This window comes from Furipterus horrens, unplaced genomic scaffold (assembly GCF_987537825.1).
Source record: "Furipterus horrens unplaced genomic scaffold, mFurHor1.1.pri manual_scaffold_13, whole genome shotgun sequence".
Lineage (NCBI taxonomy): Eukaryota > Metazoa > Chordata > Mammalia > Chiroptera > Furipteridae > Furipterus > Furipterus horrens.
The window spans coordinates 34,223,737-34,245,297 of record NW_028327183.1 but is presented as its reverse complement, the minus strand read 5'-3'; positions in this window follow the sequence as shown (position 1 = coordinate 34,245,297).

The window sequence follows — 21,561 nt, the reverse complement described above, 5'->3', positions numbered from 1 at the left end:
CACTCAAAGACTCACAAACACCACCTCGGGTACAATGGCGCAGACACATACAGCCACAGATACACATACAGTTGCACAAATGCATGCACTCTATACAGGTGCACACAGGCCCTCACACAAGTGGCAGGAACAAAGGTACATGCACAGACACCATCACAGAGTCACACAGCACAAAGATACATGTGGACACATACCCGAGCACAGATATGTAAACATGCACATGTGCACATAGTTTTTAAACTATCACATCAAATTATTCATACTGTTCCACAGGCTGTCTTCCCCAACAAACCATGTATTTCAAAATATAGAAAAATCTACCCACCACCAAGGATATACCAAATATTAACATTTTGAATATTTGCTTCAGATCTCTCTTTAAAAATCAAATGAAATTATACATATCATTTTAAACCCCTTCCTTCTTCCCCCCTGTAATTGCTACCCAGAAATTGCAACATTCCTGAGCACATTTTTATCCTTTTTGCAACATATGAATGTATTTATAAACAATTATAACATCTGTGTACGTTTTAAACTTTTACAGGAATAGTATCCAATGCATGTATCCTCTTGCCTTTTGTTTTTACCACTTGCTCTCTCACATCACTGGATGCTGCTGGTGCCCTCCCTTGTCACTCTTTTGATCCACATTAGGCCTCTCCCTCCTGCCCTGGCCCCCTCTCCCAGCCAGCTCTTCTGTGTATTACAGGCCAAAGGCCCCAAAGGGCCTCTTATGGTGGAATTGGGCCTTTGCTGCATTTACTGAAAACAGTGGTTTCTGACCATGGTGGTGTCCCAGGGAAGGAAAGGCTCCACCTCCCACCTCCCACCTCCCACTCCCACCCGGCTGCTTTGGGAAGAGGGCATTGCTTGGCAGGTGTTTGGGTGGGTGCTGGCCACCCTTCCCCTGCTCCCTTCCTCTTGCTCCCTCTTCCTGCCTCCTCACAAGTCCCCTTCCTCCTTCCCCTCCTCCCCACCTCCTTTCTTTCTTCCCTCTCCCCCCTCCCTTCTCTTCTTCCCTCCCTCCTCCTTTCCCTCCCTCCATCCCCCTCCAGCTCCAGGCAATGCAAGCCTCTGGCTGAAGAACTGGAAGGTCACCCAAGGAAGTACAAAAAGGAAAGATATTTTGATGTATTTCAAAATACTGTCTGCCTACTGTTTTTTATGGTTCTATTTTTACATGTAGGTTTCTTATCCTTTTAGAATTAAGTTTTGTTTATGGTTTGAGATCAAGATCTAAAAAAGATATATATTTTTTTCTTTTTAAAGATGGTTAGCCAGTCTTCGAGGTGAATCAACTAGTAAAATTTTATATTAGAATTTTATATTAGAAATTTGATTGAGGTCTTCTTATTTTTGCTTTATTACAGAAGAAGTATGGGAATACATGTAAGTTATAAAGATTAAAACATCTATTCTTTTAGTAATTAGAATTAATTACAAATCACCCCCCCCCCCAACACACACAAACACACTGGCAACCTCACATTCATCCTCTTAGGGAAACTCAGTTTGATATGTGATTATTATTATTAATTCCAATTTTTCCCTACCCTATGCCCTTGCTATGGCTTTGTGCTTGGCAGAATGTACTTCTCTTCTCCCTGATTCTGGCCTTTGTGGAGGGGAAGTGAGTAGGTGTGGCACAAGCAGACTTGAAGTACTCCCTGGTGGCTGAGCTTGCCTCATGAACTCCGGTCATTCCAGCAGGAAGAAAACAAGCTGAGCTGCAGAATGAGACACATGGGTGGGGCTGCACCAGCCACCACAGATGTAAGAGAAGTAAATGCCTATTGTTTAAGCCACTGAAACTTTGTGCTCATTACACAGCAAAAGCTGACTGATAAAAACTGCATTCTTGTGTCTGTGTGTATACTTCCCACACACATTAGATTGGAATTATGTGAAACATTTTATTTTATGACTTCATCATTACATAAATGTAAATGTTATATAAATTCTGTGTGTTTTTTTATTTGTTACACACCTCGGCCCACCCCTCGCATTTGAACAGCTCAGAACAAGAGGAAAAATGGAGATCCACATATCATATGTCTAAATATTTAAAAGGTATAAATTAAGCTAACAACTGTCCCATAAAATACATTTTTTCCTCCAAACTTGGCAGATGTACCTTCATAATGGCCTGCAAGGCCAGGTTCAGTTGGAATTCTCAGGTTCCTTGGAGTGAATGGCTGGATCTGGTGGTGTGGGAAGAGCCCCCTTCACTAACCTTCCTGGTTCCATCCCCAACAGTGGGGTGGGGGCTTTGTGAGTACTGTGTGCACACCCTAGCCTGCACTGCCAGGCTCTAGCCACACACCCCACAAGTGGCTGCCCCTTGCTTACCCATCAGACATTGGGGTACATACACTGGTGGATGCCATCCACCCTCTGGACAATGGACTAGAGGAAGAGGTCCATGCAGGCCCTGGTTGTAAGCTTAGGGCTGTTCAGACAGGAGATTCCAGGGCCCCAGGTGCATCAGGACAGGTAGACCTGTATGTCCTCTATGGCTTATCCTGGCTTCCTCTTGCATAGTTAACCTCTCCCACTCAGTGGGTCCTTCCCATTGGTCTTCATGCACATTCATGTTATCTCCCACTAAAAGCACAAACAGAACTCCCACTGTTCTGGATATGCCCTTCCAGCCCCTTTTCCTGTCCTAGCTGACACAATGGAAAGAGTGGTCTACACTTCTCATTTCTTCCTTGCCTTCTGTTCCTCCCTAACCAATTCCCGCCACCTTCCAGCCTTTAGTCCCTCAAGATCCCCAAACACCCACTTCTCAGGTCAGTAAGGACCCATACCACCTCATTCAGAGCCACTTCTCAGTCCTCAGGTTACTGGGCCGCTCAGCAACACCTGGCTCAGCTGGGCTCTCATCTTTCCTCAGTGCGTTGGAGGCTGGTGCTGCCCTGAGCTCCCAGCTCTCTTCCTCTGTGGGCGCCACGGCAGCATTGTCCTTCCCTGTGTCCTTTGATGTTAGGCAAGGTCATGTACAATGTGAGACAGAAATTTGAGAGGCCAAAGTGCCGTTCCCACACCCCTACCCAGCGTGAGCAGTTGTAGTAGCTGGTTTTGAGACGGAGCCTCCATCAACCAGGTTCCTGAGGGACCATGGTGGGCAGAGACCTGTGCTGGACCTATGCAGTGAGGGAGACGTTAACTGTCATCTTTTTAGGACTTTGGTATTTTAGGGATATTAGTTTCTGCAGCACAACCTCGCCTGCCCTGGCTGCTGTGCTTGCCATCTCCAGAGCAGACCTCACACCCATTTCTTTCCCCTCCTACTCAGCTCACTGCTTTGGGGCTTTGTTGGCTGTCTCATCCCCCCCTATCTAACCATCCCCAGGCTTCCTTCTTTTCTCTTCTCTTCTCTTCTCTTCTCTTCTCTTCTCTTCTCTTCTCTTCTCTTCTCACGCTTTCTCCAACATAAGCTCCTGCAGCTCTGCAGTGTCCATGACTCAGATTTACACCTCCTTCCCCCTCCCACTTGATGCCTTCCCTGGGATGTCTCAGAGGTTCTTCAGACTCAACATGTCCTGACTCAGACTCATGATCTTGCCCCCTCCAAACCTGGCCTCCTCCCAGTGTCCCCGTCTCACCCCACCACTCAGTTGTGCAAGCTGGAACCTGGGAGGCATCTTGGAACCGCCTCCTTCCTGACCCTCTTCTACCTTTCCCTTCTCCAGTCCATCACCGAGATCTGTCACATGACTCCTCAGGCCCGCCCTCACTTCTCCAACACCACCGTCGCTCAGTCCAGCCACCGCGATCTCTCACCCGAACAGCCGCAGCAGCTGTCCTTCGGGCCTCACTGCTGTCAATCTCACCTTTACAATCTATTTTCCGCATGGCAGCCAGAGGGATCTTTTCAAAAGATTATGAAACTGTTTGCTTAAAGCCTTGCCAAGGCTTCCCTTGCTCTCCAGTAAAATAACACCATCCCATATACTGGCCCACCTTTTCCCTACCCCACTTCACACGGCCCTCATTCTCTGTTGCAGGTCAGGCTCCCTGGGAAGCTGACTCCAAGGTGGAGGTTATTGCATGAGTTCTCGTTAAGGAGTGCTTCTTTGCATCAGCCTTTGCAGAAGGGAGGTGTGGGCAGAGGGAGAAGCTGAGCTCTCATGCAGTCTCAACAGAGGCGTCACTGACCGAGGGGCACAGAGTTGTCCCCCATTTTAGGCACACATGAGGGGTCTCTGTGTGGCCATATTGATGGCTGGATGTGTCATTGGATGTGGGGTGTGACCTTGGGCGAGATATCACTCTTCACCTGAGGCATTCTCTGAAAAGAGGTAATGGCTGAAGGTTTTCTGCAGAGAGCCCTTCTAGAAGCTGGAGGAACACATCCTCCACTACTGAAAGGGGATCTAGGCGGAGCATTGTCCTTTGCTTGGCCAGGATCCATGTCTTCACATATGTCCAGAGAGCAGCTCCTCGGGATTCTGGTGTGCCATGGGGGAACACAGGAGAGAAAGGTTACACTGCTACAGTTGGTCTTGAGGTTACAACTTATGTTCATCTTCTCTTACTTGGTTGTCTATTCTGAATTTCCCACACCCTCAGCTAACAATGTCCTGGCCTTAGTAGCTTACCTGGGGGAGTAACAATACTCTTATCCCTGAGGCTTCTGAGACTCTGGCTGACATGGCCTTCTCAGGCCAGAATTGTCACACTTGTCCATTACTGTCAGAATTGGGGAAGGGGGGCCTTGGCCTGGTGGCTCACATCATCCTGTTCACCAGAAAATTGCTGGTTCAATTCCCAGTCAGGGCACATACCTAGGCTGCAGGTTTGATCCCTGGTTGGGGTGCATAAGCGAGGCAACCAATAGATGTTTCTCTCTCTCTCTCTCTCTCTCTCTCTCTCTCTCTCTCTCTCTCTCTCTCTCTCTCTCTCTCTCTCTCTCCTTTCTCTCTCTCTAAAATCAAGTCAATAAACATATTTTAAAAATTGGGTAAGGGGTACCAAGAAGCACCCAAGTAGAATAACCAGGCATCAAATGTATTTTGCCCTGTCCCCATTCTATAACAAAAATGTTACTTCTTCCTGATGACCAGACTCCATTATGTCTGCCAAGATAGTGGCTGTCTTGCTTGCTGGTCCCTCAGCATGATGAGAGTAAAGTGCCCAGGCAGCATCCTCGCATGCAGTTCATGAAAGCCCTGCCATGTTCCTTGGCAGAAGCACTCCTCATTGGAATCTCTAAACCCTTAGTGCTCAGAGAAGCACAGTTTCCCCAAGTGGGTGACTAGGAGTTGCAGTAAGCAGGTGCTCACCCTTTGGTTACCAGACCCAGTTTACCTACAACATCATGTTTTGATTTCTTATCGCTGCTGTAAAAAATTACCACCAACTTGGTGAGTTAGTACAATATAAATTTACTATCTTATAGTTCAGGAGGTCAGAGGTCCAAAGTGGGTCTCACTGGGCTAAAATCAAGGTGTAGGCAGTGCTGGGCTCCTTCTAGAGCAGCGGTTCTCAACCTGTGGGTCGTGACCCATTTGGGGGTCGAATGACCCTTTCACAGGGGTCGCCTAAGACCATCAGAAAACACAATATAATTACATATTGTTTGTGTGAATAATCACTATGCTTTAATTATGTTCAATTTGTAACAATGAAAATACATCCTGCATATCAGGTATTTACATTACGATTCATAACAGTAGCAAAATTACAGTTACAAAGAAGCAACGAAAATAATTTTATGGCTGAGGGTCACCACAACATGAGGAACTGTATGAAAGTGTCGTGGCATTAGAAAGGCTGAGAACCACTGTCCTAGAAGCTCCATGGGACAATCCCTTTCCTCACCTTTCCGGCTCTTGGGGGCTGGCCCCACTCCTTGTCTCCCGGCTCCCTTCCATCTTCAAGGCCCGCAATGACTGCTTGAGACTTTCTCACATGCATCAATCACCCTGACACTCTCCCACCTCATGCTTTCACTTATGTTGCCCCCCCAACCCCTCGATAATCCAGGGTAATTTCTCCATCTCAGGATCCTTAATTTAAACACATCTGCAAAATCCCCTTTACAATGTAAGGGAGTATATTCACAGGTTCTTTTTTTAAAGTATATTTTATTCATTATGCAATTACAGTTGTCCCAATTTTTCCCTTTGCCTTCCTCTGCCTGGTACTTCCCTTCCCTCCAGCAATTCCCCCTTCATTCACGTCCATGGGTTGTGCCTATAAGTTCCCTGGCCCCTCCATTTCCTATACTATTCTTAATGTCAGCCCGCTCATTTTGTACCCATCACTTATGCCTCTTGATCCCTGCACCTTTTCCCCCTTTCTCCCCCTTCTGCCTCCCCACTGACAACCTTCCATATGATCCTCTTACCTATGGTTCTGTTCTTGTTCTAGTTGTTTGCTTAGTTTGTTTGTTTAAGATTCATTTGTTGATAGTTATGAGTTTGTTGTCATTTTATTGTTCATAGTTTTTATCTTCTTTTTCTTAAATGTGTCCCTTTAACGTTTTATATAATAAGGGCTTGGTGGTGATGAACTCCTTTAGCTTTACCTTGTCTGGGAAGTACTTTATCTGCCTTTCTGTTCTAAATGATGTCTTTGCTGCATATAGTAATCTAGGTTGTAGGCCCTTGCTTTTCATCACGTTGAATACTTCTTACTAGTCTCCTCTTGCCTGCAAAGTTTCTTTTGAGAAATCAGCTGTTAGTCTTATGGGAACTCCTTTGTAGGTAACTGTCTTCTTTTCTCTTGCTGCTTTTAAGATTCTCCCTTTATCTTTAACCTTTAGCATTTTAAGTAAGTGTGTGTAGTCCTCTTTGGATCTAGCTTCTGTGGGACTCTCTGTGATTCCTGGACTTGTATGTCTATTTACTTCACCCAATTAGAGAAGTGTACTTACATTATCTTTTCTAATAAGTTTTGAATTTCTTGCTCTTCCTCTTCTCCTTCTGGTACCCCTATGATTCAAATGTTGGTATATTTAAAGTTGTCCCAGACGTTCCTAAGTTTCTCCTTGTCTTTTTCAATTCTTGTTTTCTCATTCTGTACTGATTGACTGCTTATTCCTTTCTTATGTTCCAAATTGTTCATTAGAACCCTGGCTTTCTTCTCTTTACCATTGGTTTCATGTGACTTTTTCTTCATTTCACTTAATATAGCCTTCATTTCTTCCCTTATGCATTTACCGTACTCAATTATGTCTGTCAAGTCTATGAGCATCATTATCACCAGTGTTTTGAACTCTGTATCTGTTAGGTTGGCTATCTCCTCGTCACTTAGTTCTACCACTGGAACCTTGATCGGCTCCCTCTTTTGGGCCATACTTCTCTATCTCCTGAACTTGACAGCCTCCTGTGTTTGCCTCTGTGTCTTAGGTAGAGCTGTCATACCTGTTGCATTGTAAGGGGCAGAGCCTTAGGTATTCGTCAGTGTGGGGTAACCCATTTCACCACGTTGTAGCGCTGTATGTGGGAGACGGGTCAGAGAGGGAACAATGTTGCTTGCTCAGCACTCGTCCCTTTTCCCATCACTTCACCTGTTCACCATATGTGCCTGGTGCCTCTCTAGCTGTTGCCCTGGTGATGGTTCCCAGAGTGGGTGGGTCTGTAGATGTTCTAGGACCGAGGGGCCACTAAACAGACTCTCATGAGAGATGGGCAGCTTCTTCTGTCCCCTGAGCTCCCACTGGTTTTCAAAGCCATAAGCAATGTGGCTTTATTTTCCCGGTCCTGGAACCGTGAGCTGTGCTGTCTGCCCTGGGGCTGAGATCACTCCCCAGGTGTCTGTCCTGGCTTTTATAATGTGTGACTGCTCTTTATGATGGCCAGCCACTCTCTTGCTGCCACCGCCGCCACCACCACAGCCTCCACACCGTGCCCTCTCCATGCCGGCTTCAAACCTTCTACCTATCTGGATGAGTATTTCTTCTTTATATCTTTGTTTGTTGGACATCCATGCAGTTCAATTTTCTGGTAGTTCTGGTTGTTTTTTGTCTTGAGGTAATTACAGTCTTTCTTACGGTTGTGGAAGGAGGGAAAACGTATCTACCTATGCCTCCATCTTGGCCGGAAGTTTCACACATTCTTACAATTAGGACATTTTAGGGAGAAAGGGTCTTTATTTTGCTTACTGCACATGGATAGACCTATGTCAACTTACTGTTGATCCAAAGTGTACATTTTGTTTAGGAGAATGGTACCCCATCTTTGCAAAATACCATCTCTGAGCTGGCATTTTAGTCGTGCTTCTATCAGGCCCTTCCATTGATTTATCAGCTTGGCAGATTCGGGGTGAAACAGTAAGTGATGTGACCAGTGCATCAATGGTCATGTGCCACCCTCCCACCTCCTTCGCTGCAAAGTGACTCCCTTTATCTGATACAATGTTATGTGGTCCTGGAGCAACAAATACTATGTTAAGTCCTTGGACAATGGTCTGGCTCAGGCTCTATGGGCAGGAAAAGCAAACCTGTACTCAGAATACATGTTTATTCCTGACAAAACCAATCACTGCTCCTTCCAGGATGAAAGGGGTCCAGTGTGGTAACTAGTTGGTGTCCTCAAGGAATGGTGTTGTGTCTGGAACTTAGCATTCAGCTCTGTTGCCAGAAGATTGGACAATCAGCAGCAGCAGTAGCAGCTAGATGAGCATTGGTGAGTGCGAATCCATGTTGTTAGATCTCTTCATAACCTCCATCCCTGCCCCCATGGCTACTCTTTTCATGTACTCTTTTTTTCATATATTTATTTTTAGAGAGAGGGAAGGGAGGGAGAAATTGAGGGAGTAAAACACCAATGTGAGAGACAAACATTGATTAGTTGCCTCAACTGGGGACTGAATCCACAACCCAGACATGTGCCCTGACCGGGAATCACACTGGTGGTCTTTGGCTTTGTGGAAGGATGCCTAAGCAACTGAGCCACAATGGTCAGGATGTTTCATGTACTCCTTGTGACAGCAGTGAAGAGATCAATGGTAGGAGCTGATTGATGTCACTTGATCAAGTCATCCTGTTGACCTGGTTGTTTAATGTGTCTTCCATAATGGACATTCTCCAATGAGTGCTAATGTGTGAGACAGTAAGCTTCATACTTGTACTAAGACCCATCCACAGGCTTCCCTGACAGCCTTGTCCTATCTTCTAATCAGTCTCCTTCTAGGCCCTTGACCACTTTTCTTTCCACCAAAATGGATGACCAGGTATATTAGCTAGAACTTTAGCCCTTGGGAGGATTGTTTTTTAAAAGATTTATTTATTTATTTTTAGAGAGGGTAAGGGAGGGAGAAAAACATCAATTGGTTGCCTCTTGCAAGTGCCCCAACCAAGGATTGAACCCGCAATGCAGGAATGTGCCCTGACCAGGAATCAAAATGGTGGTTTTTGTTTTGCAGGACGGTGCCCAACCAACTGAGCAACACCAGTAAAGGCAGGGAGGGTTCTGTTTTACCACCATCTCTCAAGGTCACCCTGAGTGGGCAGCAGGGCAGACACCATCAAGTTTTACTCGCTCCCATGTGCAAAGCAACACTCCTGCCATCCAAGCTCTGGCTTTTTCCTCTTTTGTCAGCTGGTCAATCCTCGCACCATGGGTCCCCAGGAGTCAAGGGAGAGAACTTGGTGCAGCAGTGGTGGGTAACAAGGGAGAGTAGGCTACCTGTTCACACAGCTTGTTTGTCATCCTGCTCACACCTGGTCCTGGATGTACCATTCTGTCCTGTGGATGCTTCTGGGTCCACTGAACACTCTGATGTGGTGGGTCTGACAGAACTCAGCTCAGATGGGCACTTCAATGATCTGAATGTGTATCCCCCCCTACCCCCACCAATTTATCCATTGAAATCCTAAACCCCAAAGATAATGGTATTGGGAAGTAGGGCTTTTGAGAGGTGCTTAGATCATAAGAGTGAAACCCTTATAAACGGGGTTAGTGCTTTAAAATAGGGGCCCCAAAGAGATCTCTAGCTCCTTCCATCCTGTGAGGACACAGCAAGAACGCATCAGCTGTGAACCAGAAAGAGAGCATTCACTCAACTGTGCTGGTGCCATGTTCTTGGACTTTCCAGCATCAAAAACTGTGAGAAATAAATATTTGTTGTTAATAAACTACTCATTTAAGGTATTTTGTCATAGCAGCCAGAATGGACTAAGACAGGCAGTTATGTCTTCATTTTCATTTGGTCCCAAGGTCATGGTCAAGCACTCCACCTCTGCCCAGCTCACAGCATGCCAGGAACTGCCTTTCAAAAGATTTAGAGTTTTCCACATGATATGGCCTTGTGACAGAACCTTAAAATATGCATTGTAATTCCCTTTGGGGGGTTGGCCAAAAACTCGACATGGTGTCTTTTCCCAATACTGATACCTCCAATACCATAGGGGCCTCTGGGTCACACAGCCCACGTCAGCACTTCTTGCACCACAGCCTGGACCTGCTGCGAAGTCCTCTTCATCTCTGGACTGACTCAAGACTGAAAGCTGTTCCTGTCTCCTGGTAAGTGGTTTGGAGTATTCCTACATGAGGCCTATGCCTCCAGAACCCAAAGAGGCCTACAAACAGTGCCTCCTTCTTTGAGGTGGGAGCTGCAAGATGCCATGAGTTGTTGATTACTTTAGGTCCTGGCATACTCCAAACCCCTGCAGCTCCTAAAAGTTTCTCTGATGCAATAGGCCTCCAAAACTTCGCTGGGCTTACCCTCCCACCCTCTGCAGTGCATGGGTCTTCCAAAGGCCTGCAGTAGACTGGCCACTTCTTGCTCATTCATTCTTGATTAGTGTGAGGTTATTGATATATGACCAATATGATATTCCACAGAGAGCCAGCCAATCCAGGTCTTCTTGGTCTAGAATTGGACAGAGCACTGGAGAGTTAACGTATTTCGGGGGCATGACTATATAACTGTATACATTTACATTCAATTCTGAATGCAAATTGCATTCCATTCCAACTGAATGCAAACTGGGTTTTAAAAAATGTTTTCACATTTATTGATTAATTATTATTATTTTTGCATTCTTTTTAAAAAATATGTTTTATTGATTATGCTGTTACAGTTGTCCCAATTTCTTTTGCCTCTGCTCCCCTCCAGCCGGTGGGCCCCCTCCTTCCAGTTGTCCCCCCCTTCTAGTCCATGTCCATTGGTTGTGCATATAGTTCTTCTCAACCTCTTCCTGTCTACTCCACTCCCTCCTACTATGCTTCTTAATTCCTGTACCATCTCCCCCTTTCCCCCTTCCCCCTCCCTGCTGACCTCCCCCCATAATGTTCCCCATACCTATAGTTCTTTTTCCACTCTCATTGCCTACTTAGTTTGCCTTTGCTTCGATTCCATAGCTTCTGTTGTTGTTTCTTGTGATGCAATTTTCATTTTAATGTTCATAATTTTGATCCTCCTTCTTCTAAATCAGTCCCTTTAACATCTCATATAATAGTGATTTGGATCTAATGAACTCCTTCAGTTTTACTTTGTCCTGGAAACACTTTCTCTGCCCTTCTATTCTGAATGATGGTTTCGCTGAATAGAGTATTCGTGGCTGTAGGTTTTTGATTTTCATTACTTTGAATATTTCTTGCCAGTCCCTTCTTGCCTGTAGGGTTTCCTTTGAGAAATCAGCCGATAGTCTAATTGGGACCCCTTTGTACATGATTCTTTTCTTCTCTCTTGCTGCTTTTAAGATTCTCTCTTTATCTTTAATGTTTGACAATTTGATTATAATGTGTCTTAGAGTGGTTTTCTCTGGGTCCAGTTGTTTTGGAACTCTCTGTGCTTCCTGGACCTGTAATTCCATTTCCTTCCCTAGATTAGGGAAGTTCTGCTTCATTATTTTTTCACATAATTTTTCAATTTCTAGTTCTTCTTTGCCCTCTGGCAATCTTATAATCTGAATGTTCATTCTCTCATAGCTGTCCCAGTGGTTTCTGATCCTCTCCTCACTTTCCTTACTTTTTGTTTCCTCTTTCTGCACTGGATGACTGTTTGTTCCTTCCCTATGTTCCGGTTTGTTGATTTGATCTCTGTATTTTATTTCCTCACCACTTGTCTCGTATGTGTTTTCATTCATTTCAGTATGAGTAGCTTTCTTTCCTTCCCTGTGTTCTTTCGAATCTTTTGTTAGTTCTGTAAGCCACCTTATCACTATAGCTCTGAACTGAGCCTCAGAAAGGTTTTTTATTTGTTCGTCTGTCAGGTCTCTCATCTGCTGCCTGGTGAGCTGCATCACCAGGATTTCAATCGTTGTCTGCTTCATTCTGACAGACTTGTGTTTAGCTTTGCTTCCTGGGCAGGCTATAGGGGGCGGAGCCCCATGCACTCGTCACTGCCCGGTGACATTTTTCGCCGCACTGTGGCGCTTTGTGTGGGGGCAGGAGTCCAAGATGGATTCCTGCCGTTATTCTCCGCTGAGAGACCGAGATCCATCCTCCTGCCCTCTGGGCCTCACCGTCCAAGGCAGTGGTGGGGGGCTGCCCTTTTCAGCATTGGAATCGTGAGCTGCGGGGTCTCAATTGCAGCTGGGATTGCTCCCCTGGTGCTTCTCGCAGTCCCACTGCTATGCCCACTGCTACCACGGACAGGACCGCGTTTTCTTGCCCCTCCTACCCGTCCGGATGAGCACTGCTGGTTTATAACTTCATACGTTGGGCTTCCATGTAGTTTTATTTTCTGGAATTTCTGGTTATCTTTTGTTTTGAGGTAATTGTATTCCTATTTAGTTGTAGAGGGAGACCGAGCGTGTCAGTCTAAGCCTCCATCTTGGCCGGAAGTCCTGATTGATTATTTTTAGAGATAGCGAGGAAGGGAGAGAGAGAAACATCAATTTGTTGTTCAATTATTTATGCCTTTATTGGTTGATTCTTGAATGTGCCTTGACTGGGCATCAAACCTGCCACCTTGATGTATTAGGATGATGCTCTAACCAACTGAGCTATGCAGCCAGGGCTGCAAACCATTTTTGATCATCTTTTTGATAGAGATGCAAAGTAATACATTTGCCAGATCAGTCGACAAATACCATGCACTGAGGTCATGGTACTTTGCACTGTCAAGGGCACCACATTTGGCACAGCAGCTGTAGTTTTGATTACTACTTGGCTGGGTTTACAGCGCTTCACTGTCAGCCTCCAGGATATCTTGTTCTTACAGGAGCTAAACTGTCAATTCAGTGGAGCTATAATGAGGACCACTACCCTTGGGACCTTTAGGTTTTAAGAGGTAGCTCCAATGTCTGCCACCACCCTTCACACAACCCCCAACCTCAGGATGTTATATTGTTTTTTTATTTACTATTTTGGAAGGGGACAGAGGGCTGTATCAGAGGGGTTTTTTTGCCGGTCCCACTGCAAAAGCTCTTACCCTACAGGCTAAGGAGTCTATGTGGGACTTGTGATAATTACTAAGTAAGCCTATTTGAATTACCCTTTAGGGGAGTGGGGAGTCAAAGCATCTTGTGGATCCACTGTAAGCCAGACCTGAGTCAGCATTCCACATATTAGCTGGTCCTACATATCCCCACTCTAATGGGGGACCAGAATGATACATTAGATCTCAGCATACCAATCTCAAGTCAGATCCTGTCCAGTGGTCCTACATTTGTTTGGGTAGCCTCTTTCCCCAGGGCACCTTTTGGAGAGTGACTGAGGGTGTAGTTACTGGATATATGTGCTTTGGTGTTACAGGCTCATCCTGGGGGCTTACCTCTCCTCCAGTCACTGGTTCCTGGTCTGAAAACTGGCTCACGTCCAGAAACTGGGCAAGGAATCATATTTTCCTTTTTTTAATTGGGAGGATGGCCCTCAGGCTCCTGATTATCCATTCTAGACTTCTTTGCACAGATAGAGTAGCACATTCATTGGTTACCATCTATTTTTGCCCCCAGGAGAACCTTGTGCTATTACTGGCTTTATGACTCGCTGCAGCCAGGTCGCACTCTGACTGGACCACTCATTGTGGTAATTGTATCTGCCTCGCTTCTGATGGGTGAATGTCCCCACTAGACCTTTATGGTTTGGGGGTTCTCTTGCCCTCATGGCTGTCAGTGATCCACATGCCATGAGAGCCTCTTCTACCTTAGTCCTGAGCTACGGACACAGGGTGGCGCTGCCCTCTTTGTGACTGACGCTGGGCTGGTAAGTGGTGTTGCTTTGGCAGGTGGTATATCTGCTGGGCCCTCCCAATGAACACATCCTCTTCCATTTTTTTTTTTTTTCTGGCCTTATATACCACATTCCGTGTGGCACGCCCTCTTTGCAGAGCCTTTTACCACCACCTAACACAAACACTCTGGCATTTCTAAAGACACAAGCCCTTACTTTCCCCATGCTCCTAGGGCCCATCCTAGCAGTGCTCTTGCACCATCTCCTGTAGCCCTTGCTAGGATACTGAATCCTATATCCCAGGAAAATGCTCTCATATCAATAACCTCACCAAGCCATTTTAACCTCATGTGCCTACCCAGCCCAACCTAGCCTGGCTTCCGACCAAACACCTTCAGAATCCAGTCCCGCCTGTGCTCTCCTGGCCGCTGCCAGTATCTGCAGGCTAGAGATGCTATAGCTCCTTTGGGCTATATAGTTCCTCCCCTTTCCTATCAGGTGCAGCACTTCGTTGGCCCAGTTATGATGTGGCTTGACCCCTCATCATAGATCTAGTGGCCAGAAGGTGAGATGAGGGGGCCACCTCTGCAGGCTCAGAGGGTTCAAGGCAATGTAGGGATTTATAACCTGGGGTCCCACCGGAAATGTCACGGTGTCATTCTTTGCCAACCGGAGCATGACCTTGGCACAGCACACCTGCTTAGGCCGAGTTTAAACTTCTTTGGAACTTGGTTGCTCCCAGGTCCTCAGTTTTGTCCCCTTTCCTTCCATAGCACCCGAGGACCTCCTTACATGCCACCTCAGGCCTTCTGGCTTTCACACTTAACCCTCCCCGGCTCTTAGCCTTTTGTATCTTTTCTCAAAGTGTTGGTCAATTTTAACAGTGGCCACCAAATTCTGCTGCTTTGCCCTTCCCTCATATTTCTCCAGTGCCCGAATACATTGCCCTCAGCACTGCATTTCCTTGCACAGGCAAACCATCCCAATTCGCCAAAGGTGGAAGTTTGAACAATTCGCCATCAATGCTGCCTGTGCCACACCTACAACTGTGACTGGGCAGACGAGGTGGGTGAACCTGCTTCACAGTCCTGCCCCTGCCTCTGCCTCCTGGGCACTCACTGCCCACGCACTGCCATGTGTGGGCTCCCTGGGGGGAACTCAGCCTGCAAGTGGTTGTTAGGGGTGCTCCCAGGACCCACACTTGTGGAATGGAGGAGAAGAAAGCAGGATTAGGCAGAGGAAGAAGCTGGGCTTTGATGCTGTATTAGCTTTCTGCTGCTGATATAGCACATTACCACAAAGCTCAGTGCCTTAAAACAGCACAGATTTATTATCTTGCACTTCTGGAGTTCAGAAGTCTAAAATGGGCTGTGTTCCCTCTGGAGGCTCTAGGAAGAACATGTTTCCTTACCTTTTCAAGTTTCTAGAGGGTTCCTCTTTCCTTGGTCCATGACTCATTTCTTCCTTCACTCTGGCTTCTGCTTCCTTTGGTCCATATTCTCTCTGATTCTGACCCTCCGTCCTTCTTTTATAAGGACGCTTGTGATTACATTGTGCCCAGCTGGACAATCCAAGGTGATCTCCCCACCTAATGATCCTTAATCATATCAGAAAATTCCATTTTGACATGTCAACTAATGTATTCACAAATTCTGGGGATTAAGGTGTGGGCATCTTCAGGTGGCTGTTTTTCTTTCCACAATGTGTAGCTTCAAAGTTACATGGCCCTTCAGGATGGTTGGGAGAGGACACTGGGCTTTTCTGCTTCCATGTTGATTAGTCCCAGGGTGTGGTGTGACCCTGAGTGAGCAACATGGGAAGTCCCTTAAGAGCACTGGCAGCAGAGAATGCTCGGCCAGTCAGTGACCAGAAGTCCTTCATTCCTGAAGGAGATCTGGATGGTATCATTGCACCCACCACATTCACTCTGCTCCAGCCCAGCAACCTTCTTCCACCCTTGCCTGGCCACAATTTCTTTTACCCCAGGACATTTGCACATGCTCTTCCCTCAACCACATTGTCCTCCTGGACACTGAGCCTTGGTTGCAGGCTGAGAGCACACATGTGCCATCACATGTCCTGAGTGCCTTAGCATAGCGCCTGACACCTATGGCCACTCAGAAAAAGTGAAAGGGATGCAAGCTCTGGCCTCTCTGCCTCCTTATGGACTTCTTTTTTAAAAAATAATTTATTTACTTATTTGTTCGTTAGTTTGTTTATTTATTTATTTATTTTTAGAGAGAGGGGAAAGGAGAAAGAGAAGGAGAGAAACATCACTGTGTGGTTGCCTCTCACTCACACCCCCAACTAGGGACCTGACGTGCAACCTTGTCATGTGCCCTGACTGGGAATCGAACCAGCAACACTTGGTTCGTAGGCCGACGCTCAATTCACTGAGCCATAGCAGCCAGGGTTTGGACATTTTTTGATATGGAAGTATGATCCCTCCTCCCTTTCAATGGCTCCTGTTATTTTCAGCACCAGGTCAAACCTCCTCCTCATTGCCTATGAGGCCCAGGTATCTGTCGTCCCTGCACCCTGCACATACGTGTGGCAGGGGTTCACAGTGTGTCTGTGCACATTGCCCTGGGCTCTAGGCGGGTCCAGCTCAGGGGTGGTCCTGAGTCGTGTCCTTGGAGCCAGCTCTACAAGGACACACGCCCTCGGGCCCTTGGACCCTCAGTACCCAGTTTGGGTCTGTGCCACTCAGGCTAGGACCCTCAGCCTCATCCTGTGTCCCTCCTCAGTTACCATCCTCCTTGGTCAGGTTAAGACCCTCTTAGGCAGCAACCCTGACTGCAATTTTGTGGAGGGCCTGACACCTGAAAAATGATGGTGGGCCCTTGTCCCATGTCATTAATTCTCCTGTGACTGAGGCCTTTCCCCCAGGGTGGACACAGGGCCAGGGTGACTGATTGTACCTGCTCTGCCTGAGAGCACTTCGGCCAGTGGGAGGCTTGGACGGCACTTCCCTAGTGGAAAGCTGTGTGGAGATTAATGACCCCTGAGCTAGGAGCTCTGGGTGCAAAAGGCCTGAGCAAAGCCAGGCTGGGCCTGCAGGGCCTGAGCGCCCCCACTCCCCCACCTGCTCTGCGCAGCCCCTTCAAGGAGCAGGGCTGCGGGTTCTGCGCCTTTGCCCGGGTTCCCTGGATCTCCCAGAACTGGTTGCCTCGACCTCATGCCTGAAACCTCAAACACAAATAATTTTCAATTTGCCTGGGAGTTTCAATCGCACAATCCAATGTTAAATAATAGATTAGATGCCTCAGGGAGAGACACAGGATTTAAGAAGAAGAAATAAATAAAAGTAAAAGTAAAATTCAGCACATCGGCTTAGAGAGTCAGAATGCAGTCTTCGCTCCTGGCCTGCGTTCTTCCATCCTGTCCCATCCTGCCCAGCTGGGTTCTCTTCCCCAGGCTGTAGGGATTGCCCTTTGTGCACCTGGCTCTCCCCAGGAGCAGGTTCCAGGCCTCAGTAGTCCTGGGCGCCACCCCACCCTCCTGTTCCAGCCTCTGCACCCCAAGGAGAGGCCTGGCTTGTAGCCCTGGCTACCACTACCTACCCAGGCTGACAGGCTGGCCCAGACACAGGCAGATATGGTCACAGAGCACAGTCAGGCTGTTCCTGGTCCAGAGCTGGTCAGTGGGTGGGAAACAGGCATGATCTGATGGAGTTGGGAGCAGACACAGGTGTAAGATGATGGTGTCTTCAGATCCAAGAGGAGTCTTAAAAGAATGTGTCTATAGGACATGACTTGTCTATAAGGTCTGGAACGGAGGTCATCTATTTCCAGTGACCTTTCCTTCTGTCCATCCTGGCCACCACCACCCCCATTACAGTCTGCTCTTGTCACCACAGGAAGCCACACCCTGTCCAAGGTTCCAGATTCCCAATTCCCACTTCCCTCTACCCATTAGTCCTTCTTGTGCTCATGCCCCTCCTTGTCCAGCCTAGATCCCATGGGCCACCATTTTCCTGTCCCTCTTTCCTTGTACCACACACGTCTAGGAGGAGCCCAGCTCTGACCTTCCTGGGCTGCTGGAGAAGCAGGAGGGCACGTTGGAGACACCAGGGCCAAACTGCCAGGGTTTGAATCTTAGAACATCCTCATAATAACTGTGAATTTGGGCAAATCACTTCATCTCTCTGTGTCTTAGTTTTCTCCTCTGTACAAAATGGGGAGGATATAATTATGTCTATCTTACAGGGTTGTGATGAGAATTGAATAAGATAATATACATGAAATGCTTTGAACAGTACCTGGTAAACCAGCAAATACCATAATTCTTATTGCTTTAGGAGCCTAGGCAGGAGACAAAATGGCTTGGATTAAGATGTAGGACCCGGTGCCCTGACTAGTGTGGCTCAGTGGGTTGGGCATCGTTCCGCAGACCGAAAGGTACCTGGTTCGATTCCTGGTCAGGGCACATGCCTGGGTTCAGTCCCCCAGATGGGGGCATGCAAGAGGCAACTGATTGATGTTTCTCTCTCACATCAATATTTCTCTCCCTCTTTCTCTTTCCCGTTCCCTCTCTCTAAAAATAAGTAAATAAAATCTTTAAAAGAAAGACACAGGCACTGGAGAGGAAGAAAAGGATTCACTTAGGGGGCAGAGAGAATGACATGTTCAAGGATGGGGCAGGAGATGGAGAGGATGTGGGGCTAAAGCTTTTCTTGTTTGAAGATGGGGCTCTGATGGGAAAGTTGATGACCCAGCAGCATGTGAGTGATGTTCTTGAGGAGGAGACACAGGGCTGGAGATCCAAGAGGAAGTGGAGGGCTGACCCCTGGAAGGGCATTGGGGAGACATGGGGAACAAGGGACAGATGGGGAACAGGGGGCAGTATAGGCAGAAGGAGTATAATTCTGATGAGGGGCTTTCTGGCCCTTCCCTTTTACTTCACTGCAGTCTGAAATACACCATTGGCTGTGCATCTTTCTGGGACATCTGTGTGAGTGTGTGGATGTGAGTCTGTCTGTGTCCATGTGCATCTAGGGCTGTGTGCATGTGTGTGTCACAAGTGTGTGTATGTGTCTGCATGTATGTTTGCATCTGTGTATCTGTGGATGTGTCTCTGGGTCTGGTTGTGTGTTTGTGAGGATGGGTATGTGTGCATCTATGGGCATGGCTTTTGTGTGTGTCTGTGTGTGCGGGCATGTCTTGTGTGTCTGTGCCTGTGTCAGTGTGTATCCAGTGTGTGTGAGTTGTGGTTAAGGTCACAGATGTCACCCTCATGGAGAGTGGAGGACAAACACTGCAGGCTATTGATGGCTCTGTGAAGTTTGTGATGTGAGGGTAAGGAAAGCCCAGTGGACCCTTGCCTCCTGCAGCGTGGGAAGTGGGCTGGCGGTGGTGGTGGTGGTGGGGTTTGACCCAGTTGGGGTTTGCCAGGGGAGTGAAGACAGAAGAAGCAGTGCACAGGTGGAGGCATCCCCAGTCTAGGAAGACAACACAGGTGTGGCAGCTCCCTACACACCCTGGTGACACTTGGCCCTTCCATGCACTGTGTCCTCCCTACTAACCAATCTGTGCTTGCCAGGCATTCCTGGGATATTCTAGCTCTTACTGGGCTCACGTGAGGGGTGAGGGCTGCTGGGAATATTTCAGGGCTTGCTGTTAGAGCAGGTGGGTCCTTTGGTAGGTTTCCGAATGATCTCCAGGGTCTGCCTGGAGAGAGCTGAAGAGGCAGGGCCCTGGTGAACCCATGCCTGAGAGGGAAAGTAGAAGACGGCCAACTGGGAGGCTGGGACGCGGTGTCCCTGGGTCTGGGGATGCTCCGCCCAGCTTTGAGCCGCACACAGTTGGGGTGTTGCTGCCACCTCGTGGCCTGGCCGGGGATAACCAGGCCGCTGCTCAAGAGCGAAGACTTCACATCCCCTGGTGGCCAAGGGATGTCTCCGCCGGTGGAGGCCTGATCCCTCCCACCCTTCGCCCAGCTCTGGGTCCTGCTGCACTTGGGTGGAGTGGGGAGGAGACACCAGGAGGAAATTCCCTTAATGAGATATGAGTGTTCCCCAGAGAGTGTGAACTCAGAGGAGATGGGGAGAGTAAGGGGAGACCACCTGCCAGACCCAGGGCTCTCCTGAGGCTCCTGTGCCCCACCCCCCACAGAGGGGGAGCAATGGGGAGGTTGAAATGGGAAAATGGGAGGGGTGAGGGTGCTGGAGGACTGTTCCCCCATCCACTGCCTCCCCACCCCTGTCCTGGGTCAATCAGTGGGGACAGTGGGGAGTAGGAGGGTTTGGCTGTGTCTTGGAGGCCAGAGGTGCCTGAATCTCACATCTGACCACCTGGCTGAACCTCAAAACTCATATCTCCAGAGGACTCCAGGTTTCTGGGGCTCACGGGCCTCCAGGAGGACCCTACGTCTATTCTCTCCACCACTTGGAGAATAGGGCTCATGTCTGGGGAGGTCTGAGCTGCTCTGAGGGCACAGGCCTAACAGGGACTTCACTATGGGCTGCCCCAGAGAGTCCCCCATTTGGAAGACCAAGCTGGGGAAGGGTGCTTGGGGTTTAGTGGTTATTTCCCCAACTTGGTAGGCCTGTTTGACCTCTAGGAGGAGCCTGTGGTCCCTTCTTGGGCCTTTGACCCAGATGGCCCCTCCCTCCAGACTATACCCACAAAGTGGAACAGATGAAATGGGGCCAGGACAAGCAGCCTAAGATTATCCCAGAAAAGAGGAGAACTTTCCATAGTACCCCTCAACCCTGACACATTATACAGGCTCACACATACATACACAGAGAAAGACTCACATGCTCACCCCAACACCCAGGCATCCACACAGAAACAAAGACACACATACACAGAGACACAAATATTTACCTAGACTCACATGCTTACCATCCCCCTCCAGCAGCCCAGAAACACCCCCCCCCCCCCCACACACACACTTTCCTGTGTTGGCAGTCAGGCCCCTGTCCCCAAGCCCTAGGGCCATATAAGGCTGGAGGCTGGGGTTGGGGCTGGAGCTGGGTCCAAAATGACCTCGGTGGATTCAGACAGGGTGAGGTCTCAGGACTAGGCCTCCGGAGGTCATGCTGGGGTCATCAAGTGGGTGGTCATGGTCATTGCCTGAACTATGTCCCCTGTCATCACCACCCAGAAGAAAAACCCGCCCTTTGATGGATATGTTGTGGATGCATACCTGCTCATCTCAGGTCTGATTGTCTCTGAGAGATGATACATGATGTCTTTTCCTATCCCCAACACACACACACACACACACACACACACACACTCACATACATGCTACACTGTGGGAGGATGGTCCCAGGGCAATCTTAATTGTCTCCCAGCTGCAGGCTGCCCCAACTGAGCTTTCAGGTGTCCCCCTTGCTGAGCAGAGAACCAGCGACACTGCCTCAGGCATGGCCAAATGCATCTGTGACCAGAGACACTGTTTCTGCACTGTGACTTCCATCTCACTTTGTGAGTACACAGCCCAGAGCCAGCTGCATCTGTAGCCTTCCCTGCCCTCT